Consider the following 14,001-nt stretch of genomic DNA (forward strand, 5'->3'; position numbering starts at 1 on the left):
ATTTTTAAGGGTCTGGTTAAATATTTTAAAAAGGGAAATTGCATAGTGGATATAACATTATAATCTTATACTTGAAATAAATTTATTGAGTCAATTCTACAGTAAACACTGTACCCAGAAATATATTGGGAATGAAAACTCATTAAATCTTTGCTCCTGCAGACTTCAAGCTCTTCTAAGGTATCAAGCTCTCTGAGTAGCCATAGCACTTTTTCTGTCTGAAAAGACAAGTTTTAGGGTTATGCTTTCTCTTTAATATAGGCAGAAGTTCTTCTCCTTTTCTATTTGTATTTTTAAATTTTTAATCAAAATATAGTTGATAACCAGTATTAGTTTCAGGTGTATAATGTAGTAATTCAACATGTGTATCTATTATGAAATGATCTCTGTAAGTCTAGTTACCATTTGTCACCATACAAAATGATTACAATATTATTGACTATTTCCTATGCTGTACTTCAAACGCCCAGGAATTATTTATTTTATAACTGCAAGTTTGTACCTTTTAATATGCTTTATCTATTTCCCTAATCCTCTCCTTCTTCCCTTCTGGCACCCACTACATTGTTCTCTATAGTTAAGAGTCTGTTTCTACCTTTGTTGTGTGTTTTGCTTTTTAAATTGGACATATAAGTGAGATGATAATAGTACTTGACCTTTTCTGTCTGATTTATTCCACTTAGCATAATACTCTCTAGGTCCATGTGTGATGCTGGAAATGGCAAGATTTTATTTATTCCTATGACTAAGTAATATTCCATTAGTAATATTGCATTCCTTTCCATACTACAATGTCTTTATCCATTCACCTATCAGGGGACACTTGGGTTGCTTTCATTTGTGGCTATTGTAAATAATGCTGCAAGAAACATAGAGGTGTGTACATATTTTTGAATTAGCAAGCTCAGTTTCTTTTGGTAAATACCTAGAAGCAGAATTACAGGGTCATGTGGTATTTCTATTTTTAATTTTTGGAGGAACCTCCATGATGATTTCCACAGTGGCTGTTCCAGTTTTACATTTCCACCAACAGTGCATGAGGGTTCCCTTTTCTCCACATCCTCGCCAACACTTACCATTTATTGTCTTTTGATACTAGCCACACTGACAGCTGTGAGGTGATATCACATTGTAGTTTTGATTTGCATTTTTCTAATGATGAGTGATATTGAGCATCTTTTCATTTGTCTTTTGGCCATCTCTAAATCTTCTGTGGAAAATAATCTGAGTCCTCTTCCCATTTTAAAATTTCTTTTTATTTCCTTTGGAAATGTAGGAGGTTGTATGTATGTATATGTATGTATGTATGTATGTATGTATATATGTATATATATATATATAGTATATATATATATATATATATATATATAGGACATTGACATCCTATTAGAGATATCATTTTCAATTATTTTCTTCCATTCAGTAGTTTCTTTTTGCTTTATGTTTCTTTTGCCTGAAGAAGATTTAGAAATATATTGCTAAGGCCGGTGACCAGATGGTGACTGCTTGCGTTTTCTTCTAGGAGTTTTAGGTCTTAGAATTAGGTCTTTAATCTACTTGAGTTTATTTTTGTCTATGGTGTAGAAAGTGGTCCAGTTTCATTCTTCTGTATGGAGCTATCCAGTTCTCACATCACTATTTATTAAATACTATCTTTTTGTATAGTATATTCCTGGCTCCTGTTTTGTAGATTGTTACCCTATAAGCATGGGTTTATTTCTGGGTTCTCTATTCTGTTCCATTGATCTATATACCTACTTTGTATAGTGCCATACTGTTTTGATTACTATGCTTTATAATACAGTTTGAAATTTGGGAATAGATTCTTTTACCTCAAGATTGCTTTGACTCTTCAGATTCTTTTGTCTTTCTCTATATATTGTAGGATTTTTTGTTCTAGGTCTGTGAAAAAATACTATTGGTATTGTGTTAGGGACTGCATTAAATCTGTAGCTTGTTTGGTATTTTAACAATATCAATTCTTCCCATCCATGAGTATAGTACGTTTTTCCATTTATTTGTGTAATCTTTGACTTGTTTCTTCCAGATCTTACCATTTTCAGGGTACAGGTCTTTCATCTCTTTGGTTAAATTTATTCCTAGGTCTTTTGTTCTTTATGATGCAATTTTAAATAGGACTGGTTTCTTAATTATTCTTTTTGCTACTTTGTTTTCAGTTATGTTATAAAAATGTAACATGCTGTATATTGGTTTGTTTCCTGCAACCTTACTGAATTTGTTCGTTTTTTTTTCCTTGATTTTTTTTTGGGGGGGGTGGAGTCTTTAGGGTTTTCTGTATGTATTATGTCATCTATGAAGAGTCACAGTATAACTTCTTTATGAGTTAAAACACTTTTTGTTTCTTGTCTGATTGCTGCATCTAGGATTTCTAGCACTATGTTGAATAAAAGTAGTAAGATCTGACATTCTTCCTTGTTCCTGAACTTGAAAAGCTTCTAAATTTTCACCATTGAATACAATGTTAGATGCGGGTTTTTCACATGCGGCCTTTGTTATGTTGAACTATGTTCCCTCTAGTCCCACTTTGTTGAGATTTTTAAATTATGAATGGATGTTAATTTTGTCAAATGCCTATTTTGCATCCTTTGAGATAATCAGATGATTTTTTAATTTGTTAATGTGATGTATATGTTGATTTATTTGTAGATACTGAAGCATCCATGCGTCCCTGGAAGAAATCCCAGTTGATGATGGTGGATGATCATCTTAAGGTATTATTGGATTTGGTTTGCTAATATTTTGTAAAGGATTTTTATATCTATGTTCATAAGGGATATTCTGTAATTTGCACTTTTTTTTTGGTCTGATTTTGATTTTAGGATAATGGTGGCTCATAATAGAAAATTGAAAAACTCCCAAATTTTTGGAATAGTTTGGCAAGGATAGGTTTTGCAGTTTTTTGATACATAATTTTTTGCAAGAGTCTCTTAAAACATTTGTATTTCCTGGTGCCAATTTTAACTAGTTTATTTCTAATTTTATTTGAATTCTCTTTTTTTTTTAAGTTTAAATTTTTTATTACAATGTTGTTAAAAATCAAAAGACAAAGAGAATAACATAACAAAAACTTATCACATGGATGTAACAAAATTATGAACAAATATAAACATTATGTCATATCTGCTCCAAATTTCTCAAAGAAATAAATAATACAGACTCAAAACTCTCTTTGCTCCCATCCAAAATCTTATTGTTCCACTCTTCCCTAGAGAGGCTGTTATTCTAGAATGGATAGTTTACTCCAGTTCAGGATGTGTGCTTTTACTACATACATGTATATTATTTTATGCAATAAAACTTACATATACTAAAAAAAAACCACTTACATATACTTTGTTAATATGTCATATGTCTTCCAATAACTTGACTTTTACATCACACTATGGTTTTATTTTATTGTTATATTAGTTTTTTAAAAACATTCTACATAAATACATTCAGAATTGTTGTACAGAATTTATTAATAAGAAAATGGCACAAATAACATCCATTTGCAAGCTTTTCTATAATAATACACATTCTCTGAATGTCTTCTTGAACACAAGTGTTAAGAGTTTTTCTAGAGTCTAGTCAAGAACTGAAATTACTAAATCAACCAGAGATGTAAGAATTTCCTACATATGGGATAACCATTCTCCAAATGATAATACAGATTTTTCCATTTCCTCCCTAATACTTGGGATTGCCAGAATTTATACTTGCTTCAAGATGAAGAAGAATGAAAATTTCAATTTTGTTTTCCTTTGATTGAACATCTTTTATTTTGGTTATTGTCCATTCCAGTTTCTCCTGTGATTTGCTGATTCAAGCTTTCTCTGCCATTACTTCCTACTGGGTTTTTGCTCTTTTTTTTTTTTTTTTTTTTTTTTTGTGGTGTGTAGGAGTATTCTGTGTTCTGAGCACTAATCCCTTATTGATGTGTGTTCAGCATATACCTTTTCCAGTCCATGGCTTGTCTTTTCTCTTTTTATATATTTTCTCTGATATATTGTACATTTTGTGCCTGGATTAGGAAATCAGTTCCTACCCTGATATCATAAACATATTGTTTTCTAAGGCATTTATTTTTATTTTTATTTTTATTTTTTTTAATTTTTAATTTTTTATAAACATATATTTTTATCCCCAGGGGTACAGGTCTGTGAATCACCAGGTTTACACACTTCACAGCACTCACCAAATCACATACCCTCCCCAATGTCCATAATCCCACCCCCTTCTCCCAAACCCCCTCCCCCCAGCAACCCTCAGTTTGTTTTGTGAGATTAAGAGTCACTTATGGTTTGTCTCCCTCCCAATCCCATCTTGTTTCATTTATTCTTCTTCTACCCACTTAAGCCTCCATGTTGTATCACCACTTCCTCATATCAGGGAGATCATATGATAGTTGTCTTTCTCTGCTTGACTTATAGCAGCAATGTCCACAATAGCCAAACTATGGAAAGAACCTAGATGTCCATCAACAGATGAATGGATCAAGAAGATGTGGTATATATACACAATGGAATACTATGCAGCCATCAAAAGAAATGAAATCTTGCCATTTGCAACAACATGGATGGAACTAGAGCGTATCATGCTTAGCGAAATAAGTCAAGCAGAGAAAGACAACTATCATTTGAATTCTCTTTTTATTTTGATAACTCTGGCTGAACATTTATCAATTTTGTTTATATTTTCAAAGAACCAGGTCTTAGTTTTATTGATCTTTCCCATTGTTTCTTTAATACATTTTATGATCTTTATTATTTCCTTCCTTCTCCCAACTTTGGATTTTGTTCTTTTTTTTTTAACTAGTTCCTTTAGGTAAAGATTATATTATATAATTTTTTGAGATTTTTTCCTAATTTTTAAGGTAGGTTTATATCACTATAAATTTTCCATTTAGAATTGCTTTTGCCATATTCCAAAGACTTGGAAACTTTGTGTTTCCATTTTCAGTTGGTCTCTAGAGATTTTTAATTTCCAATTTGATTTATTCCGTGGCCCATTTGTTTTGGGCCAAGGAAGACAAACATTTGTTTGTCTGTTTTGCCTCCATTTGTTTGTTTTGTTTATTGCTTTTTCTTAAAATTGATTTTTATTTTCATACCCTTTTGGCAAGAGAATATGCTTTATGATTTCAATAATTTAAAATGTGATGTATCTTGGAGAATAGTCCAAGGGAACTTGAAAAGGATGTGTATTAGGATAATTTGGGGTGGAATGTTTTGTATATACCTTTTTAGTCTATCTGGTCTAATGTGTAATTCAGTGCCATTGTTTACTTACTTTTTTATCTAGATGATTTATCCATTATATAAATGGGGTGTTTAAAGTCCCTACTATTTTGCATTACTGTCAATTTCTTCTTTTATTAACTGTTAATATTTACTTTATATATTTAGATCCTTCTGTGTTGAGTGCACAGATATTTACAATTGTTATATCATCTTGTTGGATTCATTATTCTATCATTACCTAGTACTCTTTGTCTCTTGTTAACAGTTTTAATTTTAAACAATTTTTTTTAAAGATTTTATTTATTTGAGAGAGAGACAGTGAGAGAGAGCATGAGCAAGGAGAAGGTGAGAGGGAGAAGCAGACTCCCCATGGAGCTGGGAGCCCGATGCGGGACTCGATCCCCGGACTCCAGGATCATGACCTGAGCTGAAAGCAGTCGTCCAACCAACTGAGCCACCCAGGCGCCCAACAGTTTTAATTTTAAAGTCTATTGTTAACTCAGCCTTTTTCTTCTTCTTCCTTTTAGATGGGATATATTTTTCCATACCTTCACTCTCAGACTGTATATGTCTTTAGTTCTGAATTTAGTCTCTTGTGGAAAGCTATAGTTGGTTCTTGATTGTTGTTCTGTTTTTTTGTTTTTATCTATTTAGCTACTCTGTGTCTTTTGATTGGAGCACTTATTCCATTTACATTAAAGTGATCATTGACACATATATACCTATTACCATTTTCTTAATTTTTTTTTCTGGTTGTTCCTGTAGTTCTTCTCTGTTCTTTTCTTCTCTTCTCAATTCCCTTGTGATATAATGACTTTCTTTAGTATCATGGTTAGGACCCTTTATCTTTACCTTTTGTGAATGTGTCATAGATTTTTGATTTGTGGTTACCATGAGGTTCATATATAAAATGCTATGTGTATAACCGTGTGTGTGTGTGTGTGTGTATTAAGTTAATGGTCACTTAAGTATGAACAAATTCTAAAAGTACTATACTTTTAATATCCCCCTCCATATTTATGCATTTAATGCCATATTTTATATCATTTTATTTTGTGTATCCCTTAGTGATTTTTTTCTAGATATACTTGGTTTTACTATTATTGACTTTAACCTTTATACTACATTTATAGCATGTTTGCTTTTATCAGTGAAATTCTTTCATTTCATAATTTTCTTCTACTTTTAACATTTTTTTTACAAAGTCTCTTTAATGTCTGTTGCAAGGCTGGTTTGGTGGTGATGAACTCCTTTAATTTACGTTTTTCTGTGAAATTACTACTCCCCTGTCTTGAAGGGCCAGCTTTGTGTAGGAATGTTCACCATATAGATTGCATGTACCTGGTTGCTTTGGGTGCCTAGTTAGAACAGGTGCAGCATCTGGGTCCTGGGTAGCTCTGCATTGCAGCCACCCTGGCAGGTTGCTGGTGCTATAGGGGACTCTAGTGAGGCATCTCCATGCTGGCCGGAAGTCTGGAGCTGAAGTAGGCAATGGGTGTGATGCTTCTCACATAGCATTCCCTACCTGGACAGCTATGGCTCAAACCAGCATGGGCTGGAAGTCCTGGGACACTCCACATGGGGCCACCCTAGAGGGGTAGCTGAAGCACATGCCCGATGGGATGTACAAGTAAGAGGCCTCTTGGCAGGATGACTGAAGCAGGTATGGGTCCGGTCACTCCATGCCTGGACCATGCTGGCAAGATAGTTGAAGCTGGAGTGGATGCAGGCTGGGTTATTCCATTCAGTGGATGCTATGGTAAGACAGCTGGCACTGGATTGGGCAGTGGCCACCTGTTTCCTAAGGAGCTGTGTTTCCAGATCTCCTAAGGACCTGGAAAGGTGACTGGAGTTAGATTGGGCACAAATTGAGGGTGTGGGCCACATGAGGGCTCTGGGACAGCTGAAGCTAGAGATGACTAGGGGCCCAGGGCTCACTAGGTGGAGCACCTAGATTCTGCTTTGTCTGTGGTTTCAGACAAAGTGGCTCTGACCATGGGGACAGATCCAGCAGTTCCCCCACATGTGGGAATGTACAGTGAATAAGTGGATTCCCTTTAAAGTGTGGTTGTCCCTCACATCAATTTTTTTCTGTGCCCCAGGGCAAGACAACCTCCCGACTGCACCTTGCAACATCAGGAGCAGAATTCTGTTTCTCTATCTCCCTGGCCTCCTTTTTATCTCCCCTCTACCTTCTCTCATGCTGAAGCTGTTCACATCAACCCCCAGTTCTTCCTCAGGAGGCATCCCTCTATATGTAGGTATAGGTTCTGTGTGGCTGGGAGAGAAGGTGAGCTCAGGTTCTTCTTCCACTGCCATCCTGGACCTCGAAAGCCCATTCAAATTTTTTATATAAGGCCTTTTAGTACCTTTTGTGTCATGAAGTTTCATAACTAATACACCTTTGAATCTGTTTCTTGAAAGCATTTACAAGGATGTTACCTTTACCTGTGTTCTTGATGAAGCAAGTACATGGCCTTTGGCATTTTGGAACCTAAAATGTGTGGGGATAGCCGGGTTTAACAGTTTATTGCTTCATCATTTAACTACACTCAGCCTGAGAACCTCAGGCTTGTTGATGGTCTGAGCATCATGTCCCAGCAACATGTAGACACTGTCTTCCTACTTTCACTTACTAATTTAAATATGTGATTTATTTTCCATCTGAGGTTGACTTTTTAGTTTTGATACAAGGTCATTAATACTATAATGTTCACAGTGGGAGAAAATGTACTGGCTTTATTCTCCTCAAAATCCTTAGAAATCCTAGCTACTTAGTCAACATTAAAAAATGTTTTTAAGTGAACTTTTTTTTTTCCCCCCACAGTAATATCCAATCCATTCACTTCCCTAAACAAGACTGTTTCTTCCAATGTGCTTTCTGGTGTTTGGTTCAGCCTGATATATTCAGCTGTTTAACATATTTGTATTTATGTAAAGCATGTTGTAGATTCACCTAGAATTTGTCTATTTTCATTACATTTGGTTTGGACGTATTGTGTTCGGAAACATTTTAAGCACTTTATCTGATGCGGTTTGAAGGATGTTTGAATCCTCATTCATGGCTTTATTCAGCGCCCACCCCAGTGTTCTTCCCAAAGCAACTTTCTGAGGCTAGTCTTCGTAGGTTTCTCAGTATTTAAAAACTATGTAACTTAAGTAAAAAATAATAAATAAGTAAAAATGGAATCAGAGGGGTTGAATAGAATATAAAAATATGTCAGAGTATTTTTAGTATTGAGATAAAGTAGGGACGCCTGGGTGGCTCAGTTGGTTAAGCAGCTGCCTTCGGCTCAGGTCATGGTCCCAGCGTCCTGGGATCGAGTCCCGCATCGGGCTCCTTGCTCGGCAGGGAGCCTGCTTCTCCCTCTGCCTCTGCCTGCCATTCTGTCTGCCTGTACTCACTCTCTCTGACAAATAAATAAATAATAAAAAAAAAAGAGAGAGAGATAAAACAAAGTAAAGGAGAACAAAACAAAATTCAGGTTGTAATGGAATTAAACAGAACCTGTTTACATTTATATGGTATTTAACATTAGAATACTGCAGTTTCCTCTTCTGTAAAATAGCAACTGCATAGAGCTTCTGAGAGGAGTAAATGATACACTGCCTGTGAAAATACTTAAAAGAGCTTCAGCACATGGTAAGATTTAGAGATTAACAGCATCACGATCATCTCTATGAAACAGTGGGACAGAAAATAAACATCAAGAATATCATTGCTTAATAAGGATGATGGTATTCCTAATTAAAATCTAATTAATAGTTGGTTCCAACCGTCCTGTAACTCCAACTTGGTGTGTCTTCTAAAAAATGTAAATCCTGAATGGGAAGTATGCAGATGTTTCTGTGTGCATATGCATGAATGCTTGGTTGTGTGTTTTGGGAAGATGTAGAATGTCCTGCTGATAAACAGAGCTGCAGGGAACATTTTATTAGAGCTAGTTTAGTGGCAAATCGTGCATTTCTAAAAGCCTTGCAAACAGTGGACTTACTGTGTAAAGAAGACCTGCACATCTAAGCAGCAGTTAGTCTGTTTAGAAAGTCAGACCTGCAATTTAAATAATATGCAAGAAGAATTAAAAAAAAATTTTCCTATACCCTGTGTTTTACAAATAGCTGCTGGACAAGTATATACATGATTGCATCACACATGCCTTTGAGGTTTAGTTTTTCTTATGGATGTATTGAACCATGTGTATGACCATAGTATAAATCTTACCTAGTATTTTTTTAAATTAAAAATATTATAATATTTTTAAGAATTATAAAATGTTTGCTTCTAGTACTTGTATTAAAGACCATATCTTATTCCATTTATAATAACTAATTTTAGTTGGGGCATCAGTGCTCTTTCTTTGCTGTAGAAATTATAATATGATCAGACTTGGAAACAGAATGAACCAGTTACTTAGAAGAGTAACACAAAGCCCCCATTTTTAGGAGTTTTCAAATAATCATTTGATCTGGGGAAGCTAAATGATCAGTTACTGCTAGATTAACAAAAACAAAAGTTATAGCACCTTTTTTGGCCATTATTATTGACCAGTGCCGTCCAGTTTCACCCAATTTAATTCTTTTTCTAAATTTTATTTTTCACTGATGTATAGTTGATAAATACTAGTTTCAATGCACAACATAGTGATTCTACAATTATATACATTACAAAATGCTCACAACACTAAGTATAGTCACTGTCAATCAAGTTACTACAATATTATTGATTACATCCCCTGTGCTGTACTTATCCCCATGACTTGTTTTGTAACTAAAAGTTTTACTTTTAATTTCCTTCATCTATTTCATCTATTTCCCCACACATTTCCCTCAGGCAAGTTTGTTCTCTGTATTTATGAGCTTATTCATTTTTGTTGTTCATTGTTATGTGTGTGTGTATATATGTGTGTGTGTGTATGTATATGCATACATATGTATAATATGTGTATGTATATGCATGCATATGTATAATATGTGTATGTGTGTATGCATACTTTTGTATGTGTATGTATATGTGTACATATGTATAATACAGGTATATGTATGTATATGCATATATATGTATATGTGTGTATATGCGTACATATGTATATATGCACATATCCATGAACAACAAAAATATGTGCATATATATTTATATTCCACAAATTATGAAAATATTTATGTTTTCCCATTTGACTTCTTTCTGTTAGCAAAATGCTGTCTTGGTTCAACTATGTTGCTTTCTTATGGCTCAATATTATTCCATCGTGTGTATATACCTTATTTTCTTTGTATAGCCACCTATCAGTACCTAGGTTTTTTCATTATTTTGGCTGTTATAAATAATGCTACAAAAAACATAGAGTTACATATATTGGTGTTTTTGTTTTCTTTGTGCAAGTACCCACAAATAGATTTACTGGGTCATAGAGTATGTTTTTGATAGTGGCTATACCAACTTACATTCTCACCATCGGTGCACGGAGGCCATTTTTCTCCCCGTCATTGCCAACACTTGTTATTTCTTAGCTTCTTTTAGTTATCCTGGCTGATGTGAAGTGACATCTCATTGTGGTTTTGAATTGCATTACCTTGATGGTTAGTAATTTTGAGGATCTTTTTAGGTGTCTAGTGGCCATATGTATGTTTTCTTTGGAAAAAATGTCTATTCAAGTCCTCTGTGCATTTTTTTTTTTTTTTTTTTTTTGCCAGATGATGTGGATTTTAGGGGGGGGTTCAGTTGTAGAAGTTCCTTATATATTTTGGATATTAACCCCTTATTGGATACATCATTTGCAATTTTCTCAACCCATTGAGTAGATTGCCTTTTTGTTTGGTTGATGGTTTCCTTCCCTGTGCAAAAGCTCTTTAGTGTGATATAGTCCCATTTGCTTATTTTTATTACATTTCTCTTGCCTGCAGAGATGTGCCAGAAAAACACTGCAAAAACCAGTGCCTAAGACTTTGCTCTTTATACTTTCTTCTAGGAGTTTTACAGTTCAGGGACTTATATTTATGTCAACTTCTGTGTACGGTCCAAAAAAGTGATCCTTTAGTTATTTAGCCTGTAGCTATTCAGTTTTCCCAGCACCATTTATTGAAGGGACTATTTCTTTCTGATTGTATATTCTCACCTTCTTTATCATTGATTAATTCATCACACAAACATGGCTTATTTCTGGGCTCTCTATTCTGTTCCATCACTCCATATGTTTATTTTTGTGTCAATATCATACTGTTTGAATTACAATAGCCTTTTAGAATTTGAAATCTTGGATCATGGTATCTCCAGGTTTGTTCTCAATTTCAAGATTGCTCTGGTTACTTGAGGTCTTTTGTAGTTCCTTACACAATGTAGAATTATACTATTAGTGTTTTGATAGGGACAGCATTAAATCTGCAGTTGCTTTTGGTAGTATGGATATTGTAACTTTATTAATTCTTCAAATACATGAGCATGGTTTGTTTTTACACTTATTTGTGTTTCCTTCAGCCTTTAGTTTTTTCATTAAAGTCTTATAATTTTCAGAGTACAAGATTTTATCTCCTTGATTTAATTTATTCCTAGGTTATTTCCTTCTTTTCAGTGGAACCATGAATGTGATTGGTTTTGTAATTTCTCTTCCTGCCACTTTGCTTATTAGTATGTAAAAACTAAAAATTTCTTCCTTTTAATTCTGTTAATATTGGCCTTATGTACTTAGGTGCTTCGGTGCTGGATGCATAGATATTTACCATTGTTGTATCTTCTTATTGGGTTGATTGTTTTATCATTATGTCCTCTTTGTCTCTCATTAAGACCTTTTTTCTCTCTTGACAGTCTTTGTTTTAAAGTCTATTTTGTCTGGAACAAGTATTGCTACCCAGGATTCCCCCCCCCCCGCCACACCGCTGGCATGAGATATGTTTTTCCATACCTTCACTTCCAGTGTATATGTGTCTTTAGATCTTCATCAAGTCTCTTGTAGGCACTTTGTGTTTTGTTTTTCTTTTCTTTTTTTAATGTGTTCTCTTTTTGAGCATGTAGTCCAAGTACTTCTAAAGCAAATATTGATAGGTATGTACTTAGCACCATTGTTTACATTGGTGTTTGGTTATTTGTGTGGGTATTCTTTGTCCCTTTTTCTTTTCTTGCTCTTTTCCCTTGTGATATGTTATATATCCATTATAGGTGTTTGGTTTGTGGTTACCATGAGTTTCACATAAAATCCTATGTATGTATCAGTCTGTATTTGATGGTTGCTGAAGTTCAAATATATTCTAAAATGCTACATTTTTAGTTTATCATTCCAGTTTTTATGTACATTATGTCATATTTTATATCTTTTTCCTTTGTGTGTTGTTTGACTAATTTTGTACACAAAATTTCACTACGCCTGTCTTTTACCCTTCATACTTGCTTTATGAGTGACTGACGCAATCACTCTCTGTTTACTTTTACCAATGAAATTTACTTGTAATTAAGACATTTTCTTTGCCACTTAAAGAAGGTCCCTTTAACAGTTCTTGTATAGTTTAAGAGTAATGAGTAACTTTTGTCTGGGAAACTATTTCTCCTTCAATTGTGAATGATAACCTTGCCATTTAGAGTATTCTTGGTTGTAGGGCTTTTTCCTTTTAGCACGTTGAATATATCATACTATTCAGTGGCCTGTAAATTTCTGCTGAAAAATCAACTGATAGTTATATTTGATGGAAACCAAATGAGCCTGTTTCCTTTTCTCCTGATGCTTTTAAGATTTTGTCTTTATCTTTGTGTGCCACTTAGGTTCATCTTGTTTGGGGTTCTTTCTAGTTCTTGGACCTGGATGTCTGTTTTTTCCCCGGATATGGAACTTTTCATCTATTCTTCCTTGACTTACGTTTTCTGCTCCTTTCTCTGCTCCTACTGGGTCCCTTATAATGTGAATCTTAGTATGCTTGAATTTGGCCCTTAGCCCATTTCATTTCTTAAATTTGGTCTTTTTGTTGGTCATCTTGGTTGCTTTCTACTACCCAGTCTTTCAGATTGCTGATGTATCCTTCTGCATTTTCTTATCTGATGTTGATTCCCTCTAATAGATTTTATATTTCAGCAGTTGTATTCTTCAGATCTGACTGATTGGTAAACTTCTCAGTTCATTCAGTCTTCTCTCAGTCTGATGAAAATCTTTGTGACCTTTACTTTGAACTTTTTTCAGGTAAATTTCTTCTCTGTTTCATTTAGCTCTTTCTCTAGAGTTTTGTTCTTTCATTTTCAACATACTCCTTTTCCCCTTATTTTGTCTCTATGTGTGGCCCGATGTGGAAGGTGTCCTCTGATGCCTTGTTATCAATGCCCTCTAGTCCCCAGAACCAAATGTTCTAGAGGTCCCCAGTGCCTGCATGCATCCTGGTAGGCAGCCTCCTCCCTCAACCTGGCTATCATCAATGACTTGGCAGACTCCTCTGTGTACATGGGTAGGCTGGCTTGCCCCTGGTATAGCTGCCTGGGAGGCATGATTTTAAATACTAGGGCCACCTGGTGGGTGGGACTATCCCTGGAGCAAGCAGGATTTGTTCTCTAGGGGCACTGGTGCTGGTCCCTGGGTGACACATTGTGCTCCTCACCCCAAGGCAATAACAGTCCCAAATGAGGTACCCAGGATGTGTGGAAAGTAGGGAGTTGTTTTACAGGGGCCCTGCCTGGGTAGGGCAAAGAGTGCTAGCTAGGTAAATAGAGAGTGTCAGAACAGGCTCTAGCAAGTATCCAGATAGATAGACTGATAAAGGGTAATAAAAATGGTACCTGCCAGCTTTT

General features: G+C 34.9%; 2 long non-coding RNA genes across 3 annotated transcripts in view; one reads left to right on the forward strand and one right to left on the reverse strand.

Moving 5' to 3' along the window:
- Positions 1-14,001, reverse strand: part of LOC123388900 — an 85,591-nt gene that overhangs the window by 69,171 nt on the left and 2,419 nt on the right. The gene's annotated exons all lie outside the window — the stretch shown is intronic.
- Positions 1-14,001, forward strand: part of LOC101676529 — a 37,896-nt gene that overhangs the window by 8,959 nt on the left and 14,936 nt on the right. For both annotated transcript variants that reach the window (XR_006603419.1, XR_006603418.1), the window contains exon 2: positions 2,668-2,732. This is a non-coding gene — a long non-coding RNA (uncharacterized LOC101676529). The remainder of the gene's footprint in view (positions 1-2,667; positions 2,733-14,001) is intronic.

The sequence above is a fragment of the Mustela putorius genome, unplaced genomic scaffold (assembly GCF_011764305.1).
Source record: "Mustela putorius furo isolate JIRA1106 unplaced genomic scaffold, ASM1176430v1.1 tig00003923_pilon_pilon_pilon, whole genome shotgun sequence".
NCBI classification, from domain to species: domain Eukaryota; kingdom Metazoa; phylum Chordata; class Mammalia; order Carnivora; family Mustelidae; genus Mustela; species Mustela putorius.